This window comes from Artibeus jamaicensis, unplaced genomic scaffold (assembly GCF_021234435.1).
Source record: "Artibeus jamaicensis isolate MK-2021 breed Jamaican fruit bat unplaced genomic scaffold, CSHL_Jam_final scaffold_847, whole genome shotgun sequence".
Taxonomy (NCBI): domain Eukaryota; kingdom Metazoa; phylum Chordata; class Mammalia; order Chiroptera; family Phyllostomidae; genus Artibeus; species Artibeus jamaicensis.
The window spans coordinates 23,471,364-23,494,818 of NW_026522057.1; the positions used below are offsets into that span (position 1 = coordinate 23,471,364).

A 23,455-nucleotide genomic window follows, 5' to 3' on the forward strand; every position below is an offset into this window, starting at 1 on the left:
AGCCATGACATCCCTAGAGGAGGAATGAACCAGCTGTCCCAATGGGCTACACAAAATACTGTGTGGCCAAGTCACCCCATTTGAATAACGGGAACCGAGGGACTGGCCTCCATGCCACCACGAGGCCCTGGGAATGAGGGAGGAAAGCTCACAGCGCATCTGCAGACAAAGTGATTTCCCAACTGGTTCTGTTATAAACCAAACCTCCGTCTACCTCCAGCTGAGGGCGCCCTCCCGTGGCCACGGAAACAGCGACGGTAGCGTCCCAAAGTCAGCCAAGGACCAGTGGCCAAGACATTCCGCCCCCGACCTTTGCTCAAGCTCGGAACTGTCCGACGACCCTCTGGGTCCTCCGGAGTCCAGCACTGGCAGAGCTTTGGAAGAACCCACCTTTGGCCAAGGACTGGACTCGAGGCCGGCAAATCTGCACACAGTGTAGCTTACTGCTGCCCCTGATGGCAAGCCAGGGGTCATGAGATCCTTGGACAGGTGTCCGTCTCTGGTACCCCGAAACCTCTAGCTCTCCGTGATGCACAATGTCAAGGTGAGACCTTTCCCAGGCTGTTGGGCACCTGTTACTCCTTGGGGTCATGCTGAACTTTTTCTGAGCTTTGGGAGTTCCCCACCTGGTGAGCCCACCTCTTTCCAACTGAAAAGTGAGAAACTGTCTCTCTGTTGGCTTCCTTTGCAGGTTGCAAAGTGATTGGGAAATCACCTGGGCTGCAGCAATCAGACCGTGTCCAAGTCCAAGGTGGAGCTTGTGGCTGGAGACACGCGCACGGGGCAGATCTCGGGCAAAGGCACAGCTGCTCCATCCAGCTCCCGGAGACGGCAGCCTCGAGGCGGCACTGGGGGCTGGCAGCGGGTGGGGCGGGGGGCTGCACCCCGCCTGTGCCCAGCGGTGGTGGCACCGGCATCCCTACAAACCAATTCTTTGATGAGGCCTCAGCACAGCACCTACGACGCTTCTGCAGTGTGGCTGTTCCTCTGCCCTCTGACATCCCGAAGGTCCTGTGAGTCCCCGATTGCCTTCGATACAGTCTTTGCCTGCTTAAATTTGCCAGAGAGCAATTCTGTCACGTGTACCAAAGCCCGGGTGACACACTGGGTACAGCAGGGGAGGGGAAAGCTGACTCTGTGGGCGGGACCTGATGGCTGAGCTTGGAGACCCTCTGCTCCCTGCTCTTCAGGAAGGAGCCAGACGGTGGTGGAACTGACCTGTGGACGGGGAGGGCTGGGGCGGACACCACGTTACAGGCCCTGCCTTCTCTGGACGCCAGCAAGGGCCTGTCCACATGACAGCCCCACTGAAACTACCGGGCAGAGGACACGGGGGGATAGAAACGTGACCTTTTCCCCTCTTCTTAATCTACTGCTCAATTTGGAGGAAATTAACCAAAGTCAGTGAACCATGAAGAGAAGGCTTGTGGGGGGGGGGGGGGCCTTTGTTCCAAGCCTCGGAGGGAATGCAAATGAACTCAGGGTTGCTCCTCTCCTTGTGGTCTTGACCTCTCTGAGGTCACACATATTAGACACATCCCGCCAGCTTGGGCCTAGTCAATAACCCCTCGGGGGGTGACTTGTTGCCCCCAACGAGAAAAAGGACAGAATTCCCAGGCAAGGATGCTCATTTCTAGGCTGCAGAAGAGCTGGAGGAACAAGAGGCCAACGACCACGAGAAGGCATTTGGGTAACAGACACAAACACACAGCCGGGCGGGACTCGCGCTGCTGGGGAAACAGAGTGTTCGGCAAACGGGAACAGCGCACCCGGCTCCTCCATTGTTCGACGCATTGTTAAGAGGCTGACTTCCCAACAGGCGAGAAAATCCAGGGCAAGGACTTTCTGGTTGGAAATGAGGTTTGAAAAGAAAAAGAAAGGCAGAGAATAAAAGGAGAGGGAGACATTTATTTTCATTTTTACTTTTCTGTGTTGCACAGAGATTCTTCCGCAAGCACCATGAAATTAGGATGTTTAAACAGTACTGAAAAATGCGGGCTCCTTGCCCCTCAGGGAACACTCTGCTGCTCTCCTCTGAGTGTCTGAGAGGCCAGGAGAGTAGATGTGGCCTAGCTCACCACCTGACCACGGACCAATGGAGAGCATGTGCCTAGGAGGCCAGCGCAAGGCAGGTCTTTAATGTATGTTTTATGAATGGGAGAAGGAGAGAGGATGGAACAGATGAATTGCCACTTCCCTACCCTGCGGCCTAGCACCAGTCTCCTGCCCGTCTCTCCAAAGTCCTTGATATCCAGCCATCCATTTAATAACTATTTATGGAGCCTACTATGTGCCAAGCACTGTTCTAGGTGCTGTGGACAACAAAGTGACCCAAGTAAACAGAAGTCTCTGCCCTTCTTGGGTTTACATTTCAATAGGGGAGGCTATAAATAAATAACAAATAACACACAAGTAAAATATGTCCATTAAATAGCAGCATGTGTGGGGGAGAAAATAAAACAGAGAAGAGGGGTGGGCAATATCAGGGGAGGGTGGGAACTGCATGATTATACACAAGCCCTATTGTGCCTGAAGGAAACCTAATGTTGGACAATGGTCCTTATTCAAGTATTCCCTCCCCCAGGGAGCCCTTGGCCCATTTGTTAGTGGTTGGTCAACTTCTCCATGACTTTATCAACTTCAGCACTACTGACGTTTTGGAATGGATGACCCTTTGCTGGTGGGCATCCTGTACATTTTGGGATGTTTAGCAGCATCCCTATTCTCTATCCATTAGATGCCGTGGTACCCATATCCCCCAGCTGTGACAACCGGAAATGTCGACAGACATCGCCAATGTTCTCGGAGGGGTAAAGGCAACCTGGCCAAGAATGGCTGGTCTACCCCTTGCTATTCAAAGGAAGTCCCTGGACCATGAGCAACATGAGCATCACTTGCTGGGAACTGGTTAGCAACGTGGCATCTGAGGTGTGTGCCCGGATCTACTTCATCAGCATCAGCATCAGCATCTCAACAAGAGCCTTGGGTGATTCACATGCAGACTAGGTATGTGAGAAGAAAGCAGTGGTCTCCACCATTCCTGGGACCCTCAGAGCAATGATTCCCAAACTCCTGGTGTGCACCCGGGTCACCTGCTGGCTCATTAGAAGTACGGACGCTCAGACCCCTGCTTAGACCCACAGAATCAGAACCTGAGGGCGGGGCTGTGGCCCTGGAATTGTCAGCCAGCTTCCCAGGTCACTGATACACACTAACACTGGAGGATCACTGCCTCAGACCAGTGGTTCTCAAAGTGTGGTCCCCAGACGAGCAGGATCAGTGGCATCGCTGTGACAGCTAAACATGCAAGTTCTAAGGCCTCACCTCAGATGTCCTGACACAGACAGTGTGGAGTGGGGCCCGGCCATCTGTTCTAACCAGGCTGCCGGGCGATTCTGAGGCTCGCTCAAGTTTGAGAAGCACTGCCTGAGACTGGGGGCGACAGTCCCCATCATCTTGAGGGGCGGGGCTTAGGACATGGGGCTAACAAAGATGAAATATCTTGGGAGGGTTTGTAGTATGTTAGAGAGTCTACATTCTTGCTCATGACATTTGAATTAAAAATAAAGGAAAAGCAAAGGCGTGAGCCAAATAAAACACCTCTAGACCAGGTTGGCAGGGTCACACCCTTGCGACCCTGCAAGAGCTGGCGTCTTCCATGGCTGTTCTCTGGCTAAGAAAACCTGGATGGCTCTTCAGGACAGTAGTAATCTCCTTGAGGACAAGCCCCTACTTCTTGGTAACCTGTAATAGGTTGGTGGTGCCCAGGAAAAGTTGGTTGGTTGTTGATTAATTCCCAGTGTGCCAAACTGTGTCAATACAAACAAAGGCACAAAGGAAATTTCAGCCAAGAGACGTTTGACTGTGGGAGGCTGAGTTCCTACGGCCTCCATTCTAGTCTTTGAAAAACAGAAGCGTTGGACTGGGGCAGGGTTCCTCGGCCTTAGCACTGTGGGTGCTTCGGGCCAGCCAGGCCCTTATTCCCATGATCTGGTCCCAGTAGGATGCGTAGCAGCATCACTGACCTCTTCTTGTCCAGTTATGACAACCCAAAACGTCCTCAGACACTGCCAACTGTCCTCCAGGGGACAAACTGCCTCTGCATGAGAACCACTGGGTTATAGGTAGGAAGGGGACAAAAGACTGACTGACACCTTCAGACCTTGGCCCTGGCCAAGGATGGAGCAAGAAGTCAGTCCAAGAGCTGGCGCTGCTGAGCAAAGCCCAGCTCCGCGGTGGGCTCTTTGCCCTGCAGCTCCCCAGGGCTGCCTGAGCTTTGTCGGGACTCTGTCAAGGTCTCCCCTGCCTGATCCTCTTCTTCTCCTTGCCTTTCACTCACACTGCTGCTCCCAGTAAATTTTCTGAAGTGCTACCTCCACACCCATACCTGCGGCTTCCAATGTGTCAAAGTCAGTAACACACTGGGCCCGGCAGCCGAAGCTCTGGGCCTACTCCGCTCATTCTCAGTGTCTGTTTGAAATCCCCGCAGAATTGGAGAACCCGTTAGTGGTCTGAGCGGACTGGAGATGCAAACAGAATCCAACCCAGCAGGAGAAGGGAGTGAGCACTTCCCAGGTTGGGGTGGGGGTGGGCAGTGGGCACACCCAGATGGGGCTCCCTGCCTTCACTGGGGGCCCCCGCTTACTGTAATCACCTTTTCAGTGCCCCGTCACTCCTGAGCCATGGGAAAGGCTCCCTGGTAACAACGGGTTAGGAGATACCTACAAATAGCATACAGCTTTGAACCACCCCCGCCCCCACCGTCCAAGACCATGATAAATGGTCTCTGCCGGAGAGGGTCTCCAGGGTCTCCAGGGTCTCCGTGCGCCTTCTTCCACCCCGGGCTCTGCTCCGGGAGGAGAGAATTCCAAACCCAATTCCTTGACACCCACCACAGATTACAGTTACAGACTGACGCTGAGCTGTGTGGGCACCAGCCGGCTTGGTGCCATTAGCATGCATCTATTCTTGTTTGTTTATATTCAGAAAGAAGAGCTCTAAGACACACGTCCTAGAAGGGAGGTCGTATTCATAATCGGAATTCCTGCGACGACACTCACCTTGCCTGCGCACCAGCACGAGGCTGCCGACAGGTCTTTAAAGAAGCACCAGCAGCCCATGAGGAAGGAAGGAGGCAATACCCCTGCCTCACAGAGAGGGGTGGGAGGACGGGGGAAGCAGGAGGGAGAGCGTGCTGAGCTCTTCACCCAGGCGCGGGGGAGGGGCAGTGCAGGGGGGTGGGGTGGGGGCAGGAAACGGTCCACTGGCCTGTCCAGAGGAAGGAGGAGTTGTGCACTGAAGGTGAGACCACGTGAGATGGATGGAAGAACGTCCAGGTCCACGCGAGAGAATGCCCCCCACACTCTTGGGGGGGGGCTTCGTGGTTCAGCTGAGGGCATCTTCTGGGGCCTGAGGTTGGCCACGCCACAGCAGCACCTGTCACCATCACTGTGCACAGCCATCTGCTCCTGGGTCTCTCCTGTGTCCCCGTCCTGCTGATTCAGGAGAGGGGAGCGACATGGTATCCCCTGGGGGGGCTGTGGGCAGGGAGCTGATGGGGTCTCCTCTGGTCCACACTTGGGATTTCCAAAGCCTCTCAGGGCTTCTCAAAAGAAATGAAAGGGTGTGAACCTGCCTTTCTTCACCTGAAAACACAGGACGTGGGAGCCAGAGCTGCCAACAGTAAAGGCTTGCAGAGGGGGTCCATCCACGGGGGACAGCCAGGACAGAGGACAGCCACCGAGCCGTGGATGGACTCAGGCAGGGACGCGTGAGCAGCCTCTGAAGCAGGGCGGCCGTTCCGCGGGCAGAGCGAGTGAGGTGCACCCGAGCTTTTACTTGCGAGAGAGAAAATTATACATAAAGTTCCGAGTTTCTTAGGGATTTTGATGTCCCCTCCCCCAGCACCATTTTCTTTCTTGTCGGCCGAAGAACTGATTTAGAGGTACAGAGAATTCTCTTTGGAGCCTCAGAAGCAGAGCATTTTCAGGCAACATCGGAGTGGCCAGTCTCTCCAGCTTGGTCATCCCCCTAGTGGAGTCTGTCACGGCAGAGTTCACTCCTGTCCTGGGGCTGAAAGGATTTTGCTTTTCAAAAGGAAACGAAGAAGAGGGATTTGAAGGGGTCATGTGTGCAGGGAGCCAGGATTCTGCTCTGGTCTGGCTCGGAGGAAGTCCGACCACCGAGAGTGGTGTGGGGCCAGTGTTGAACCTGACAGTGAGGTCTCTTCTCGGCACTCTTCCCTTCCTTCCCTGCAGGACGTGCCTGTGTACAGCAGTGGGAGCTGGACCACAGACGGCAGTCATCAGTCAACGTACAGATACTGGGTTTGGAGGCTTCAGCAGGAGTCCTCCCACAGAGGCGGCATCGTGGGTCCCTCAGGGACGCCCCTTCCCATTCCTCTGTCTGTCCCAGATTCCTTACATCCTGCGGGAGAATCTGCCTGAGGTTCAAATCAGATTGGTTCAGCCAGCCTGCCTGGAAAAGCAGTTTATTCAGTGTGCTGGGGCTGTGGATCAGTTCAGACCCCCAAATGCATGCTCGGGGGTCCACGGTGAAGAGAACAACATGCTTCTCTAATGTTCTTGCTAAAACAACACTCTGTTTAACTCCCAGGTGCTTTGGCAGTTGGAAGCAAACCGATCATTGGCTGAATAGGTCCCCACCCCCTGCCCCAAGCTCATCTTCCAGCCTGCCCATCGGGGTGAGTCTCACCCTTCGGAAAGGCCAGGTCTCAGGGAAGCTGCAGACCAAGAGCTCGGAGGACGCTGACGGACTGTTCTAGCTCCAGGGAAAGCGATGGCCCTGGTCGCCTCTGTTCCTCCCCTGTCCCGTGGGCACCGGGCCCGCGGTGCGGTCAACAGCTGTGGTGGGTTGAACAGCATCCTGCCCAAAATTCACATCTGCCTGGAACCTCGGATTGTGAATCTCATTTGGAGAAAGGGTCTTTGTAGATGTGGTTAGTTAAGAACCCAGTGATGAAACCTTCTTAAATTGAGGGTGTGCCTTACACCCGATGACTGGTGTCCTTGTCAGAAGAGGAGAGGACCCACAGAAACATGAGGACAGGAAGGCCAGGGGCAGAAGGACAGATGGACATTTGTCGCAAACAGACTGGGGTGATGCTGCCATAGACTAAAGAACTCTGGGGGCCACCGGGAGCTGCAGGGGCAGAGGGGGACCCTCCCCTCAAGCTTTCAGAGGGGTTGCAGCCCCGCTGACACCTTGATCTTGCACCTCTGGCTTTCAGAACAACGAGGGAATAAATTCTCGTGGTTTTAAGCCGCCTAGCTGGTGGCCATTTACATGGCAGCCCTAGGAACTTAATATAGTAACTTAATTATGGGCCACTCCCCAGAGTCTGAATCTCCAGGTTTCTGTCCTTTCTGGAGCTTCCAAATGGTCAAAGGAAGAGGAGGCCTTGGGACCCCGGTGGCAGAGGGTGAAGAGCTGACCTTTGCCCGAATGCCGTGGCCTTGAGCCTTAACACAACCGCTAGAACACCAACAGCTCTCTGTGATGGTCACAGACGATGAGAGTTCAATGCTGGACGATGGGCCAGCACCATGCCGGACAGTCCACGGGCTTCTTCCAGTGGAGTCCTTGGGAGGCAAGGATGAGCGTTGCTTCTGCTTCCATATTCAGAAATAAATGTATGACACTTAAATACTTAAATAATTGATTTTGTTGGGAAATCAAACCATTGCATAACTTATTCATCAATCATTCTACCAGCAGAATTGATAAATATCATTCTTTGGATTACAGACTAATCCACGAAATGAAATGCAGCAAACAGTGGTAACACATCTCCAATGCTTTTTTTTTTTTTTGGCACAGGCAGCCCACCACTGGACATCTCTGGGGATGGCTAGATCACAGAGAGAGAGGTTTGCTCCGTCCGCTCCGCCCGCCTGACTCGGGCACACTCTGCTGTCCTTTTCACAGGAGATGCGGTTGGTGTGGTGGGGGAGGGGCTGCCACAGCCTCTCACAGGGTCGACGTGAACAGGGCCACCTTCCTGGGGGCAGGGTGGAAACAGGGACACACAAGTGGCTCCAGATGCTTTGCTAAGGATGCAGAGCTGGTCATATTTTGGGGCAAAGGGATTGTTTTTGCTGGTGGTTCTCAACCGTTTGATATCAGAATCAGGGAGCTTAGTAAAAACACAGATTCCTAGGCCCCACTGCCAGCAGAGATCCGAAATGAAGTCGGGAATCCACCTTGTATTTGTCACAGTGATTGGCTTACAACAGGCTTCCCAAAGGGTTCTGATGCATGAACCGGAGTCAGAATCACTGATTTTTTTTTCATAAAGCAGAGGACTGGTCAAAGCGATGTCAAGGTAGTTGCCCCTGGCAACCAGCCTCCTACTTTCCCTCCTTATGAATTTGACGGCTCTTGAAGTATCTCACGTAAGTGGAATAACACCATCTTTGTCATTTTTGGTAACTGGCTTATTTTACTCAGCATGATGTTCTCAAGGTTCATCCATGCTCTAGCATGTGTCAGAGTTCCCTTGCTTTTGAAGGCTGCATACTCTTCCATTGCATGTATACATATTTCACTTACTGATTCATCCATTAATGGACTTTCCGGCTGCTTCTACTTTTTGGCTATTGTTATAATGCTGCTGTGAACAGCGGTGTACAAATGCTTTCAATTGTTCGGGTTATATATACCAAGAAGTAGAGCTGCTGAATCGCACGGTAATTTTATTTTTAATTTTCTTAAGGAGCTACCACACTCTTTCCCATACTAGCCGCGCCCGTTTACATTCTACCTACATTCCATAAGGGTCCCCATTTCTCCCATCGTCACCAGCCTCTGAGACGTTCTGTGTGTGTGCATTTTAAATAATAGCCACCCTGATGCGTGCAGCTCATTTTAACAAAACGATATAAAATATGTTGGTATTTTTTAACCTGACAGGAGATGGCAAACTCCCCTGGAAAATATATAACATATTGGAAAAGCAGCCCTGAACACTGGCCGTGCGGAGGGCTGGCTAGAGAGGGTGGGGGACAGGTTGGTGACCAAGAAGGAATGTGCTTCTGTGTCACGTAGGTCTGGGCTTGGCTCTTGACTCTCCCATGTCTTGTCTGGGTGGCCTGGCAGTCAAGTTCCCTTCCTCTCTGACTCAGTTTCATCACTTGCAAATAGGAATAAGAAGTAAGTATGAGTGTATATATGTGTATACACACACACATACAATAGTGGGAGAAACCAACCCAGCTTAGTACCTGGCACATAGTAGGTGCTCAAGAAATAGTATCACTCTTAGGCAAATCTAATGTTAAGAAGGTGGGGGGTACAGAGAGGCCTCTGCTTTCTGGATAAGCAGGCGAAAGGTACAGTGCAGCACCCATGGGGGGCTCCTTCCCCGCACGACCGCTGTCCGCACCTCACGGGCAAGCATTTCGGCGAAGATGACAGCTTCCTGGCAATTTGGTTGTAGGATCGGGCTGGGCATTGCTATGGAATGAAGTTTTCCAACAGATTTCCCTCCTCTGCATTTAGGTGCTGGACCACCCAATGTGCAGCCCGGTGGGGGCCGCCAATAGCAGGGCTCTGCCACTCACTGGCTGACCTGGTCTAAACCCCACCCAGCTCTGGGGCTCCTCGGCTGGGTGACCCTGGGGGAGGCTCCAGTCGGTTTTCTCATTTGAAAATGGGGTGGAGCATGTGGCTGTACTAGTATCTGCTTTACACACTCAGCACCTAAGAAGCAAGGAGAATACACACGTGAAGAGTTCAGCACGCTGCCCGGTACGTGGGGAGCAGTGGGTGAATGTTGCATTATTCGTCTCATTGGTGCCTCTTGGGATGGCAGAGGTCATCACACCATCCAGGGGAGAACGTCTGTGTTTGGACTGCGGGCAGCCGGAGGCTCAGCAAAGCTCCAGCTTCACCTGCGTCTTTTTCCTTCCCGCCTAGCCCCATCGGGCAGCGCTAATCGCATTATCAAGATTATCTCCTGGCACTCACGGAGCTGCTGCCCTGGGACTCGGGCTTAATTCTGTTTTAATAACAGGTTCTTAAACACATTTGAAAACAAAATAATGATGCCCTTTCATCCTTTTAGTTGGGGAAAAAAAACCTTTCTAATGCACAGTAATGGGTGGGGTTTTATGTTGCCTATTGTTTTTTGGTGTTTGAATTTTTTTTCTAAAAGAATGCCAACTGTTTTGGAGATTGGTGGGGGCTGGGGTGTAGGGGATTTTCCATTTCAGAAAGATTTCCCTGGCAACGAAGGACACAGGCAGTTTTCCCAGATGCCAGGACCTGCCTTGTTTGAAAATTGCTTGTTGTGGGGCCAGCAGGGATCGTGGTTTCCAGAAGCAGTCAACTCGCTTTAAGATGATCTGTCCAATTCAGGGAGGCTTGGAATGCTTCGTTCACCTTGTACAATATTTATAGAAAAACATAAAATTGCACTTTCCCAGGCAAGACCAAGGAAATTCTAGAAATTTCCACCTGCTATAAAGGATATAGCGTACAGTGCTGCCTGAGCAAGAATGGGAAAGGAACTCATGGGGCTTACAGGTGAGCAGAGAGGCCAGGTAACTGATGATTTTCATCCCCTTGTCTTTCCATGCTTTCCCCCATTATTACATCCACCCCCACCCCCCAAATCCATTGTGTCCTAACTTCATCCAGGTTAAATGGCATCTCTTTTCTTTGATGACCTATAGAAATGGGTCAAATTCCACCATTAGTAATACATTCCTTTGGCTAGATTCTGCTTTCTGGCAGCCTCTTTTGAAACATAAATTATTACCAAAACAGATCAAAGTAGAAGCTCTCACCAGTCTCTGAACATTCCTTGTGCCTTGGGACAACTCCAGCGTCACCTGGAGGGTTACCCAGGGTGCCCTGAAGCAGCATGTGGAGGACATCCTGGTCGAGACAGCACTTGGGGGCTGTGAGGACACAGAGAACTCACCAGTGGACAGTGGCCTAAGTGACTTATTTCGTGGGCACCCTCTCACTGCCAAGACTCTAAACCCGGTTCAAGAGATGGCTTAGGGACCAAAGTCCCTGACTGATGTTCATGTGTCATTATATATGTATTTTCCCAAGTCTACGGTTTTTATAAGATACTCAATGGCCTCGGGCCTAGGAAGGTCACAGCGATAACAGCTGGCATTTTCTGTGGCTTTCCAGGCATCCGGGCTCTGGGCGCGGCGCTTTCTACACGGGTTCCTCTGACCCTCCCCTTCCACAACAAGCCACGGTACCGTTGTGTTCCCTTTTCACAGACAGAGAAACCGAGGCTTGGGTTGGTCAAACCGTGTAGGATCCTGACAATAAAAAGTCAGCTCACGTTTATCTAGTGCGCACTGCACGCCAGCACGGTTTGTTCATTATCACAGGCCCTTGCGGGGAGGGTCTTCCTGGAAGCACAGGGAATCTGCAGAGCACCCGCGGTCCCAGGGCTGAGGAGTGGCAGCCCCGGCTCCGGCCCACTCGGGATTCGGAACACACTTTGACCCCCACTCCTGACCACTGCTTCCGCAATTTCTCCTTCCAGTCCCCACAGACGTCCCCACCCAGTTTCACACAGGTGTCAAAGACCTGCACCTGCAGTGACTTTGCCTAAGGATGCTGGCTTTGCCTGCCCTCACAATCAGGCTCAGTAAAGGGGAGGTGCATTCTCGCTGGGTGACCACACTGGCTTGAGAAGCTGGCCTCGAGCTGCCACAGTGGACCCTGCTCGGGTCTGAGGACACAGTGCATGAGGGCTGCTCTGAGGAGGATTTCACCTGGGGTCACCTGGCACCTGCATTGGGGAGCCCAAATGTGTCACATAAGAACCCAGCAAAGCCTGACCCTCCAGTGTGCTTGGGGTGGGCAGACTTCAAGTTTCTCATGCAGCGCAGGTGACAGCTACACCCCCACAGGACAGGTGGAGTGGGACAGCCCTTCAGTGTTCCCGAAGTGTGGTCCAGGGACCAGCAGCCACATGCGCCCTACCTGGGAACCCATGAGAAATGCAGATTCTTGGGTCCCGACGCAGACCTACTGAATCAGAAGCTGGGGGTGGGGCCCAGCCCCCTGCGTTTTAACAAGGACCCAGGACGCTGGCACCCGTCAAGGATGAGATGGCCTGGCCCTTGATAGGGACTGGTTCTGCTTCTCCCTGCCTGGGCTCATGGTGACCGCCAGGGGCCACTCTGAGCCTCGACTCTCTTCACCTGTGAAATGGCGGCACAGCCCCGTTTTGCTCTGTTTGGGGATGAAATGCAGCACACGGACCAAGTATCTGGTCTGCGAGTGTTAAACTTGGGTGAGAACTATCGGCACTGCTCTTGGGTTGGCCAAACAGCTTGTTTGTTTGTTTTTTCCGCACGATGGCGCTACTCATGCTCAGTTGTCTTTAACTTCACTGGAATCGATTTTGTTAGATTTTATGTTGACAGCTGTCACGTCAGCACGCATTTAAAGAAAGTACTGGAATTGGTGACTTTTTGTGCAGCCATTTTAACACTGAAGATGGAAGGAGATATGTAACGTGATGCTTTATTATTTCAAGAAAGGTAAAAACTCAAGTGAAACACAAGAAACACAAGATTTGTGCAGCGTATGCAGAAGGTGCTGTGACTGACGGAACCTGTCAAAAGTGGTCTGCAAAGTTTCTTAATGCTGCTGATATCTTGGCCAAATAATTCTTTGCTGTGGGGCTGTCTTGTGCATTGGAAGATATTCGGCAGCGCCCCTGGCCTCTACCCACTAGAAACCAATAGAGGGAGACAGCTGACATACTCAAATACCCCCAGTCGATAACGTTATTGGTGAAACTGAAAAAATGTGTCTTTTATTTTGCTCAAAGGACTAAACGGACTGTTTGGCCAAGCCGATACTTTGAGCTCTCCTGAGCTCTGCCTGCCCGGAGCATCCAGCCATATCCTCCTCTGTGCTGGGCTAACCGACCCGCCAGTTCCTGGGGGCAAAGGGACCCCCAGCATGGACCTCCAGGGCTCCACCTGGGACAGTCCCTACAGACTGGGGTGAGCACACAGCTCCCTCCCAACCCGAAGTCCCCCCGGACCCCGGCGGTTGCCCCCCCACTCCTCAGGACCTTACCAGCACACGGGCACCTGAAGTTAAATTATTTAGGACTGAACTGAAATGCAGGAGGCTTTCCTTTCTGGAAAAACAACTCTGTATCAGAGCTCCCCAAATGTCAGTTTCCCCGGTAGCGGAGAAGCGAATTGTCCTAATCTCCATCTATCCCGGCAGCTAAGCCTGCTTAGAATGAAGCATTGTGCTTGCACTCACCGGAGAGGGCCGCTCTGACTGTTCGGTGATTTAAACCACCTCTGTTAAGCTCCAACAAACAAAAACCTATAAAGAGGGATTTCACTAATTCATTCTAATGACTGGGAGACCTGTCCAAACATACTACGTTATCAAGGGAATGAGAAAAATAATTAAAAAACAAAGAAGCTGGTAGGCATATAAATTCACTTTATTGAACCAGCCAAGTACTTACACAGCAAGTTACAATTTAATTCAATGCCATGAGTACCTGGCTATCGTCTGCTGGTGGGTCAGTCAGCCCCAGGTAGAGAACCGGAAGGAGCCGAACAGGAGAAACCAGGTGGAGCGGGGAAGGTGAGTGGTCCTCAAGGTGTGGTCCAAGGTGCGGCAACTGCCCCTTGGAACTGGTGCAGTATGCAAATTCTTGGACTCCCTGCAGACCCACTGAGTCAGATACTCTGGTGTTGGTGTGGGGCGGGGGGATGGGGGAGAGGGTGCCCAGCAGTCCCTTCTCACTGGCCCCGCAGGTGGCTCTCAGGCTCCAGTTGAGAGTCACCTCCATGGGTTGTTGAAGGGTTTACACTGGCTCTCCAAAGCTAATGGTGGCTGCTTTCGTCACAGATTTCATCAAAGACCTGGGTGAGAGGGCAGCCCCCCATCTCTGTGGACACACAGGTGGTGCTGGGGTCCCTGGAATAGAAGCCTATCTTTCCATCCCCTCTCCAGCACCTGGGTGGGCCAGCCTGTGGGCAGGTGTGAGCATGCTCGGTCTTTCCGAATGCCTCTGTAAACGTTAACCAAAGACTTGGGCCTTGAAAGGGCAAGTTCCACTGGCCTCTGGAGCAACAGAGAGCCACAAAATGACCTCTGTCCAGGGTGCTTGTCCTGGGGAGGCGGGAGGATTTAGAATGATAGAGATGCTCTTTCTGATTCTGTCTGGGGCTGACCCATCCACCGAGAGACCGTAGCTAAGAATTCATGGCACTGAGTTATACTGTCACTAGCTGGGCAAATGCTTTGCTGGCAAGGTCTGGAAACATTCTGGTTGGCACACCTGGGGGCAAAGGGGTGCTACCAGCATCTACGGGTGGAGGCCAGGGGAGCTGCTAAACAGCCTGCAGTGCACAGGTAGACCCAGCAGCAAAGAATGGTCCAGCCCCAAATGTCAAGTGTGCTGACGCTGACAAAAATGGCAAAAGGCCTGATTCAGGTCTTGAGCAGCATTTATCGAGCACCTGCTGTCTCCCAGGTGCCACACTGGGCGTCACACACCTTTGCTCATGTGCTCCTGAGGACCCAGCTCAACACTGTGGGATGCAGTCCGCAGACGCATTGTTTGGCCTGAGTAGTGCTTTGGGGTTTTGTTTTAAAACAAATATTGAATTAGTTGTTTACATTTAAAACTCAGGAGATTTCATATCAAGTCTGGGCTTCTTGATTCTCTCAAAAACTCAGAAGAATCTGGTCCTGCCGAACTTGTGTTCTCAATGGAGACAGCTGACTGGAGCTGCTGCCTGTCTCAGCTGCTCTGAGGTTTGCCACAGTCCCCAACATTCCCCAGGGAGCTGGATCAGCTGCCATCTGCCAACGCCCTTGTCACCCTGCCTGCTACCTGCAGACGTGCACACTTATTACCTGTACCGTGGAGGCTTCACTCACATTCCAGCTTCCGGCAACCTTCACCCCACAACACGCCCCACCCACGCCTGTACCTGCAACCCTTTTGGCAGCCAACCTCCCTCCCTATTTCTGAATCCTACACGACCACCCCAGAGAAGAACCTCATAGATCCATGCAGGAACTCGTTTCCGAACCACACCCTCCCAAGGAGAAATGGTGGGACACACCTACGACCTCACCTGTGGCGTCGCACAACTTCCCTACGTAGGTCTGTTTCCCCCGCAATAACTGTGGATGCCACAGGGCCAGCTGCTCAGTTATTTGTCTCTGAGCTGGCAGAATTTCTGAACCCTGGCCTTCTCCGTTTGGATCAAATAACTCCCTGTTGTTGGGGCCGCCCTGTGCACTGTGGGTGTTGGGCAACATCCTTGAGTCCTCACTAGATGCCAGGAACACTCCCTCACTTGCAGTGTGACAACCGGAAGTGCCTCCAGACATCACCCCAGGGGGGTGAAATTGCCCCCACTGAATGATCACTAGGCTGGTATACTGCCTGGTGCACAGACAGCCAAGAAGCATCTCCTGGATGGATGGATGGATGGATGCACGGATGGACAAAGGGGTGGGTGGGTGGCAGGCCCACCCAATAAATTAGACGGCACTGAGGGTGAGGAGCACAGGAGGAAGAAGGCAGGAAACTCCCTGCCCCAGCCAACTGAGAAATAATGAAGAGTGAAGATAGTACAATCACTCCGAAATGGCCATTTCACACGAGTTTTCAAGGATGCTGACAGTTATTTAAAGTGAAGGGCACTTGTCATCGGTTCAAAACAGAATCGCAATTTCATGGTTGGGGTAAGTCCTTGCACGCAGAAAGATACAGCTTCCCACACAGACTCTCTCTGCTGCTACTTGGCTTATTTTAATTTTTGATTTTCGTTCTCAAAGCTGGCCCTGATTTGTGGCCTCGTGGCCTGCCCTGTGCCAACCTCGTTGCAGTACCGAAACATCCTGCTCTGTCGGAACTAATTTAAAGCCGACAAAGGCCAACTACAGAGGGCTGGATGGTGTTCCTCTTGGGGGGACTATTTCCATCAAGACAGCATCTCACGGGGTCACCCGCATCATTCAATGACCCCTCTCTCCTGTACTGAAGGTGAAAAGACCAGGAGGGGCCTCCGGATTCAGGCACGCTGGCCATCTAGTCAGGGCCGACAAAGACACGTGTCTGACCATCAGAATCATGGGTCATATTATGATCTGTCTTTCCTTCCAGGGCTGGAGTTCAAAGGCTCACGTGGACGCTGGAATCATCCTCTTGGAAAAAGAGTCCCGTCAAAATCTTGGAAAGTGAATCTCGTCACCTCAGTGTTGTTCTTTTTGACGACACTTCCACTCACCAAGACTGAGTTAACGATTTTGTACCAGGTAGTCCCTGCCTGGTAGGGGTTGGGAGGGGGCGGTCAACGTCACCCTCCAGGATTTATACACCTCTCCCCCTCATCTGTTTGGTAAAAAAGTTAGGAGGAGGAGGGCCGATCCCTCACTTATTATTCCTGTGGCCTCAGTTCACTAATAGGGGAGGCAGACATTGAAGTTAAAGAGACTCTCCCTAGTCATTGCAGGCAAACTGACAGAAAGCTCACGTGGGCAAAGACACAGCCCCCCCTCCACTCCCCAGAATAAAGGAAGGCTTGGACCTCCAGGCACCAAAGGCAAGTCTAAATATTTCTTCTAGACACCCCAGCCCGTGAAGACAGCGTTCCATCTTCAACAATGGCTCCTTCCTCAGGTTCACAGAGCCAAGCATGGCAAGTAGTCACAAATGGCAGGACCCCCTTCTTTGTTCTGGCTGAGTACTATTCCATGTGGCATATACCCCAAACACAGTTTCTTTATCTGTTCACCCCTCCATGAGCACGGAGGTTGTTTCTGCATCTTAGTAACTGTGAATAATTCTGCAATGAACATGGGGGCAGGGTGTGGCGGATCTGCAGATATCTCTTGGAGAGGGTGAACTCGTTTCCTCTGGATGGACACCCAGAAGAGGGGGTGCCGGGTCATATGACTGTTCTATTTTCAGTGCTTTGAGGAACCTTCAGACTGCCTTCCACAGTGGCCGTCCCAGTTCACAACCCCAATTTCTTGGTTGTGATTACATGTAAAGGGGATGGTTCCGTCTACACAACTTCACTCCCTGCTTCTTCCCCTCGGGCATTTCGTCTTGGGTGCGTCGCCGTGCTGCTATGACTGGCATTAGTGCCAACGGGGAAGTTCCATCTTTATTTAGTTCGGTGGAGGGGAGGGGCGACCCACTCTCGTCTTGGTTGGACCATCAGGGCAGCGGGGGGAAGGAAAGGCCAGCTGGGGAGGGAGGCCCCACGAGGGCCGGGAGGAGAGAGAACACCCGTGGAGGCTGACGGCGGGAGTGGTGACAATGTTGGGCTTCCTGAGGAGCTGACCTTCAGGTGATTGGCACGGGGGAGAAGTCACACCTCCTGAGCCCTGGGATGTACCTAACCTGCAGACTTGATCTTTTCCATCTGAATTCATTGCAGCATTTACAAATCAGAAGGGGCCAACTAAAGATTCAGGTTTATGGCCTCTATCAAAACACACACACACAACAAGACATCATAGCGTCCCGACTCCCGTGGGCCAACAATTGTGTAGAAGGCACTTCAGTCTCCAGACCTGGCCTGGACCCATTAACACTTCCGCGGAAGCTTCCCATTGGCCTGCTCCATTTGTTTACCATCTCGAGGTCGGCGGGCACTGCACTATCCTAAAGAAACTTCGGCACTGCTGATCTCCCCTGTTTTAAGACAACGCGGTAAACTCCATTATGGCTTCCGAAGTCAAAGATGGACATGAACTGGTCCTTCTCTAGCTCCTACTCCCAGGCCACCTTTGGAATAAGTAAAGCCCTTTGGAAATACAGACTCGGCAGACTCCATGATACTCACCCTGGGCTGGGGAGTGTGCGAAATAAGAAATGTATAAAGGTGGTCCCGCGTGATGGGAAGGCTTGTGGGTTTGGATTTCTTTTCATCTCTTTTACGTAATTTTTCAATGGGCTACTGGCTGTTTTGAGTATTATTTTTTTCATGCAACAGGAAGAACTATGCCCTGGGGTATGATTATTAAAGTGTGTTACTCTTCTATCTTCAAATAGTGGGATGGCCTCTCTGAGCGTTAACAGGAGCAGAGGGACATACCTATGTCTGCAGATGGAACTGACGTGTAGGCTTCACACCCCACCACCTGGAAGCAGTAATACTTGGGACTCTGTCTTCGGTTGCCGGGTAATGGGTACAGGGACACAATGGGGGTGACGTGGGGGTGAAGAGAGGACGGGGAGAAGGCGGGGCCTAGGGGACAGGTGCCCCAATATGCAAGGGGCAGAAGCTCAGCAGTCTCATGGGCCCCAGGGGCCCCGGCTTCGGGCGTATCTGACTTCCGCCTTGCGAACTTTCGGGCAGCTATCACAGAAGAGGTGACGGAGACAGAGAGAAAGCAGATAGCAGGGCCTCTGAGGAAGGAAACAACCAACTGGAGGTTATTCAGTTGTGAGGAAGTAAGACAGACTCACACCGTGGCTCTGAACCAGGGGCCAGTGGGTTCCTGTGGACAGCGGTCCGAGTCTGGAGACATTTCTCGTTGTTGCACCTGGGATGGGGAATGGGGATGGGGGATGGGGGACGGGGGATGGCACTGACATCTAGTGGGTGGAGGCTGAATGACACAAACATCCCACAGTTCCCGCCCAGGTCAGCTCCCAAACAAAGACTTCTTTGGCCTCCTTTGTCAACAGCTCTGGGGGTTGAGAAGCCTTGCTAAAGGAATGTACTGGAACACTAGGCAAAAGCAGTCGAATCAGATGGCTACTGCCCCCAACCCATCTCCATACCACCCCTGACCACAGTACAAGCACCTTTTATAAGAAAATGGACTTATGAGGGGTGTATGATTCTACAAATTTCAACATATGTATAGATTTAAGTGACCAGCACCACACAGTCAGGACGCAGAACCACTCTGTCACCCAAATCTCCCCGTACTGTCCCTCACAGCCACACCCGTGCCCCGCCCCTAGCCCTCCGCAGCCAGGCACCTCCGCTCCATCACTCCGGTCCTGTCTCCTGTGCGATGCCCCATAAATGGAGTTGTACAGCAGGTAATCTTTTAGGACTGTGGGGTCTGTTTTCCCCACTCAGCAAAATGCCTTTGAGATTCATCCAAGGTGCTTCATGTACCAGTAAGTCGTGACTTTTCCTTCCTGAGCAGTTTCCCACCATGTGGACGCACCTCAGGCTGTTCCTCCCTTCATCTGCTGATGGACATTGGAACTGCTTCCAGTCTGGGCTATTATGAATAGACCTGCCACAAGCATCCATGCGGAGGATCTCGTGGGAAGGTAAGTCTTTTTGTGTTTTAATTGATTTTAAGAGAGAGAGAGAAATATCGATTTTTTTCCACTTGTTTATGTATTTATTTGTTACTTCTTATATGTGCCCCGACTGGTATTAGAACCCACGGCTTTGGTGTATCAGGATGATGCTGTAACCCACTGAACTATCCAGCTAGGGCTTGAAGGTAAGTCTTTATTTTTCTAGGATAAGAATTGAGGAGTGAGAGTGTCAAGTTACATGGTGGGTATACGTTTAACTTCGTAAGAAACTGCCAAGCTGTGTTGGACAGCGGTTGTACTGTTCTACCTTCTCATAACGATCCAGTTGCTCCGCCTCTTTGTCAGCACTTGGTATTGCCCGAATTTTAATTTTAGCCACTCTAACAGGTGTGTTGTGGTGGCTCACTGTGGCTTTACTTTGCATTTCCCTAATAACCAGAGATGTGGGAGTCCATCACCTCATGGGCTTACTTGTCATCGGTCCTGCATTTTCAATGACGTTTCTGTTCAAGTCTTTGGCCCATTTTAAAAATTGGGTGGCTTTCTTACTGCGGATTTATGAGAATTCATTATTTATTTTTGTCTTTTATGAGTGTGGTTTTGGTGTAACAGAACTTCTGAGTGGCTCATGGCCATACCTAGCTTTTTTTTGTGTGGCTCAGGGTGGCCACGTGACCAAGTTCCGGTCAACAGTGTGAACGGAGGGCAGTGCTAAAGGTCAGCTGCCGCACTTCCTCTGTTCCTTCCTCCAGCCTCTTCTGTCTTGTGTCTTGAAGTGAGGTTGTGACGTTGAAGCACTGCCTTGGCCCTCAAGGTTATGACCATGCCGTAGGGGTGGCGAGGTGCAGAGCCGATAGACACCTCTCACTGGAGGACTCTGTAGGGCTGAGCCCTCAGGCCAGTCCTGGATTGTCCACTTTGGCTCTTGTGGGAAAGAATGACAAGTGTCCTTTTCACTTAGACAACTGTTATTTTGGATCTTGTCACCCATGGCAAATTGAGACAGATCTGATGTAGAAAGATATAGGAATCTCTCACGAAACTCACCCAGGTGTCCTGGGGGCCACTGGAAGCTACACTGGCCAGCATCCCACCGAATTTAGGTGCTAATAATCTAACTGGGCCTCCTGATTCTGGTGGTACCACCTCCATGTACCACTGGGATAAAATCACGTGGTTTGAGACGGACGGGTTCTACTTCTTGGCCCTATGACCCAGACCTGGCCAGTCGGACTCACGGTGGAATAGCTTCACTGGTGGGGAAATGGCCCAGGATGTTCGCTGGAACCACTGGGCATGAGACCCTCGGGTTCACCTGAGGCACAGGAGTTCACAGGTACCCATACCCATCATGCCACTAAAGAGAGAGCCTGCCTGAGTACAGTCAGCTCGGAGAAAGGCAAAGCCACACGATGGAGAGAAAGGTGCTGGCCACAGCACAGACGCAGAATAGAGACCTGGGAGCTCAGTTAGCCTTTCTGAACAAAGGGGCATTTAATTTGAGACCTAAAGCAAGAACAGGCATCAGTATGATGAAGGGGGCGGCGGTGAAGGTGTGGACATTGAGGACAAAGCGTTACCCAGGCAGAGCAAAAAGCGTGCACAAAGGCCCAGGGGAAGCCTGACTGCTGGTCACGCACAGACTGCAAACTTTCTATTTGGGGGGAGCTTTAAATAAAAGGGTGCGATCCTACCAAATTTTATCTCTTAGGAGTTTGCCTAGGAACCTTCAAAGCACCGGATGGACACTTCTGGAAAGTATTAAGAAATTAACTACCCAGCAGAGAAACCAAGTACAGCGAACATCTCCCACGCCTGCCCCCTGCTAACGGCTACAGTGAGAGAGTCCTGGCATCAAGGACGGCTCTGGACCTCCGACCCTGCGTGTGTGGCAGAGGGAGAGGCACGGGCATTTTACAGGCCATTAATGGGACGAGGAAAACCCCAACTTGTTGCCTCTGCTGCAACCACAGATCGGGGGCTCATTCCCCCTGCGACTGAGTCTCTGGCATCGGACGCATCCCAGAAGGTCCCGGCGGCTGAAACCTGGCAAACACACACTAGGCAGCTCATTAGACCATACGTTTATTAAGCATCACTTAACAGAGTGAATAATTTTGAGTTTTATTCTCTAAAATATAAAGGGGTGTTTTTAAACCTAGCTGAGCAGCAGATTGGGTTTTAAAACATTTTGCTCTTTCAGGCCCAACGACCCAAGAGTGTTTCTCGAACAACCTTTGCAGCCTTCAGATACCGAGCGGCATATGTGGTCCCTCCCTCCCCCCGACACCCCTGGGGATGTGTAGTCACCAGGCCCCTTACAGAGACAAGACCTCAGGTGATTACTGCACCTCACCTCTCTCTTCCCTCATTGGGATGGGGCAGTGGGAAGCAGGCAATTACAAATTCTGGAAGTCAGAAAGATTCGAGGTTGATCCAGGGAGATGGGCCACTGCACAAGCAGCAACAGGCAGCCCCTGGGAATGAGAGCCTGTCTTTGCCTTGGACGGCTCAGAAAATCAAAGGAGGGGGGTCTGAGTGCCCAGCGGCCGCAGACAGCCCTACTCTCTATGTTGCCTACAGAATTAAAAAAGGAGGAACAAGCCGGGGTTGTAAAACAAACAAACAAACAAACAAACAAACACCTCTGAAATTTACAAACAGCTGGCGAGAGCACAGACCAGGGGACGGGGAGGCCGGAAGCCACTCAACCTCTCCCGGAGCCGTCTGGGCCCAGCTCTATTCCCAAAGGCCTCTGCTCCAGCAGGAACTCACACCACCCCAAACAGGCCTACAGCCGTGGTCCCCAATGTCCCCTACAGGGACAATTTCCAGACATGAAGCTCCACGGGGGACAATACTCAATATTAATTTTTAACATTTCAGAAAGCCATTAAGCTGCTTTGTATAATGTGTTGCAGTTTTATAGCTGGTCATTTCATTCCCAGCTTGGAAAGTGGCAGGCGGCACCTCAGTGGGGATGTTTACTTTTTGCCCAACTAGGGTTTAATGGAGAGGCCGAGCAGGGGGCCCCCCTCTCTCCCCCATCCCATCTGTGGGCTCTCTGGGGAGCCAGACCCCTGACAGAGAGCATCAGGGGTCCCTGGGTTGGAGGTGGCGTTTGTCCAGCCTTCCGGTCAGAGGAACCACACAAAGGATGGCCTGAAAAAAGAGCCCTGATTGGTGTGGCTCAGCGGGATGGGCATCATTCCACGAAGCAAAAGGTGCCTAGTTTGATTCTCGGGCAGAGCACATGCCTGGAATTCAGGTTTGGTCCCTGGTCAGGGTGCATTTGAGAAGCAACCGATTGATATTTCTCTCTTGCATCAATGTTTCTCTCCCTCTCTTTCCCTCTTCCTCCCTTGCCCGCTGTCTGAAAATGAATAAAAGTAGCACTGGGGGACACTAAGGACAAGAGACCTGAGAGAGGGATACAAGAAAGGGAGGAGGGGTCTAGGAGACCCACCGGGCCCACCGGAGGGCCTGAGGCTGAGAAGGAGTAAGTGCAGGTTTGTATGAAGACTGGCTGCTGGTGGAGTGGGGTGGGCGCGACTTGCAGAATATGAAAGACGGGAGGCAAGGGGACTGCTGCTGTTATACAGGTGACAGATGACGGCGGCCTGGACTGGGTCAGTGGGGGCGGGGGTGGGATGCGGGGGATGGAGGAGGAGGGTAGAGCATGCAAGACCCATTCAGGACGGGCGCTCGACCTCAGCCCTGGAGAGGGGACCCGTCCCCCTGCCACCTCCCCTTCCACAAACACACGCAATGGTTTTCTACTGCGGCAGAGTCTCAGTTACCCTTACGGGACAGCCACGTCTTAACACAACCCCGGTTACTTACACACACACACACACACACACACACACACACACACACACGAGGTTGAATATTGTCCCTCCAAAATACATGTGCACCGGGCACCACAGACATGACCCTAGGGTGGGCCCTAAAGCCCATGAAGTCCTTGTAAGGAGAGAGACGAACGCACAGTGATACAGACACACGGAGAGGTAGGTCCACGTGAACACAGAGGCGGAGGCTGGAGCGAGGAGCCTGCAAGTCAGAGAGCACCAGGGACGCTGGCAACACCAGCAGCTGGCAGAGGGGCGGGGAACAGAGTCTCGCTCAGAGCTCCGGAAGGAACCAACCCTGCCGACA

The 23,455-nt window shown here is 52.2% G+C and overlaps 1 protein-coding gene across 1 annotated transcript in view; it reads right to left on the bottom strand.

The window, feature by feature from the left end:
- The window catches only part of KAZN (kazrin, periplakin interacting protein), a 380,404-nt gene that overhangs the window by 322,848 nt on the left and 34,101 nt on the right, over positions 1–23,455 (bottom strand). The window lies entirely within an intron of this gene.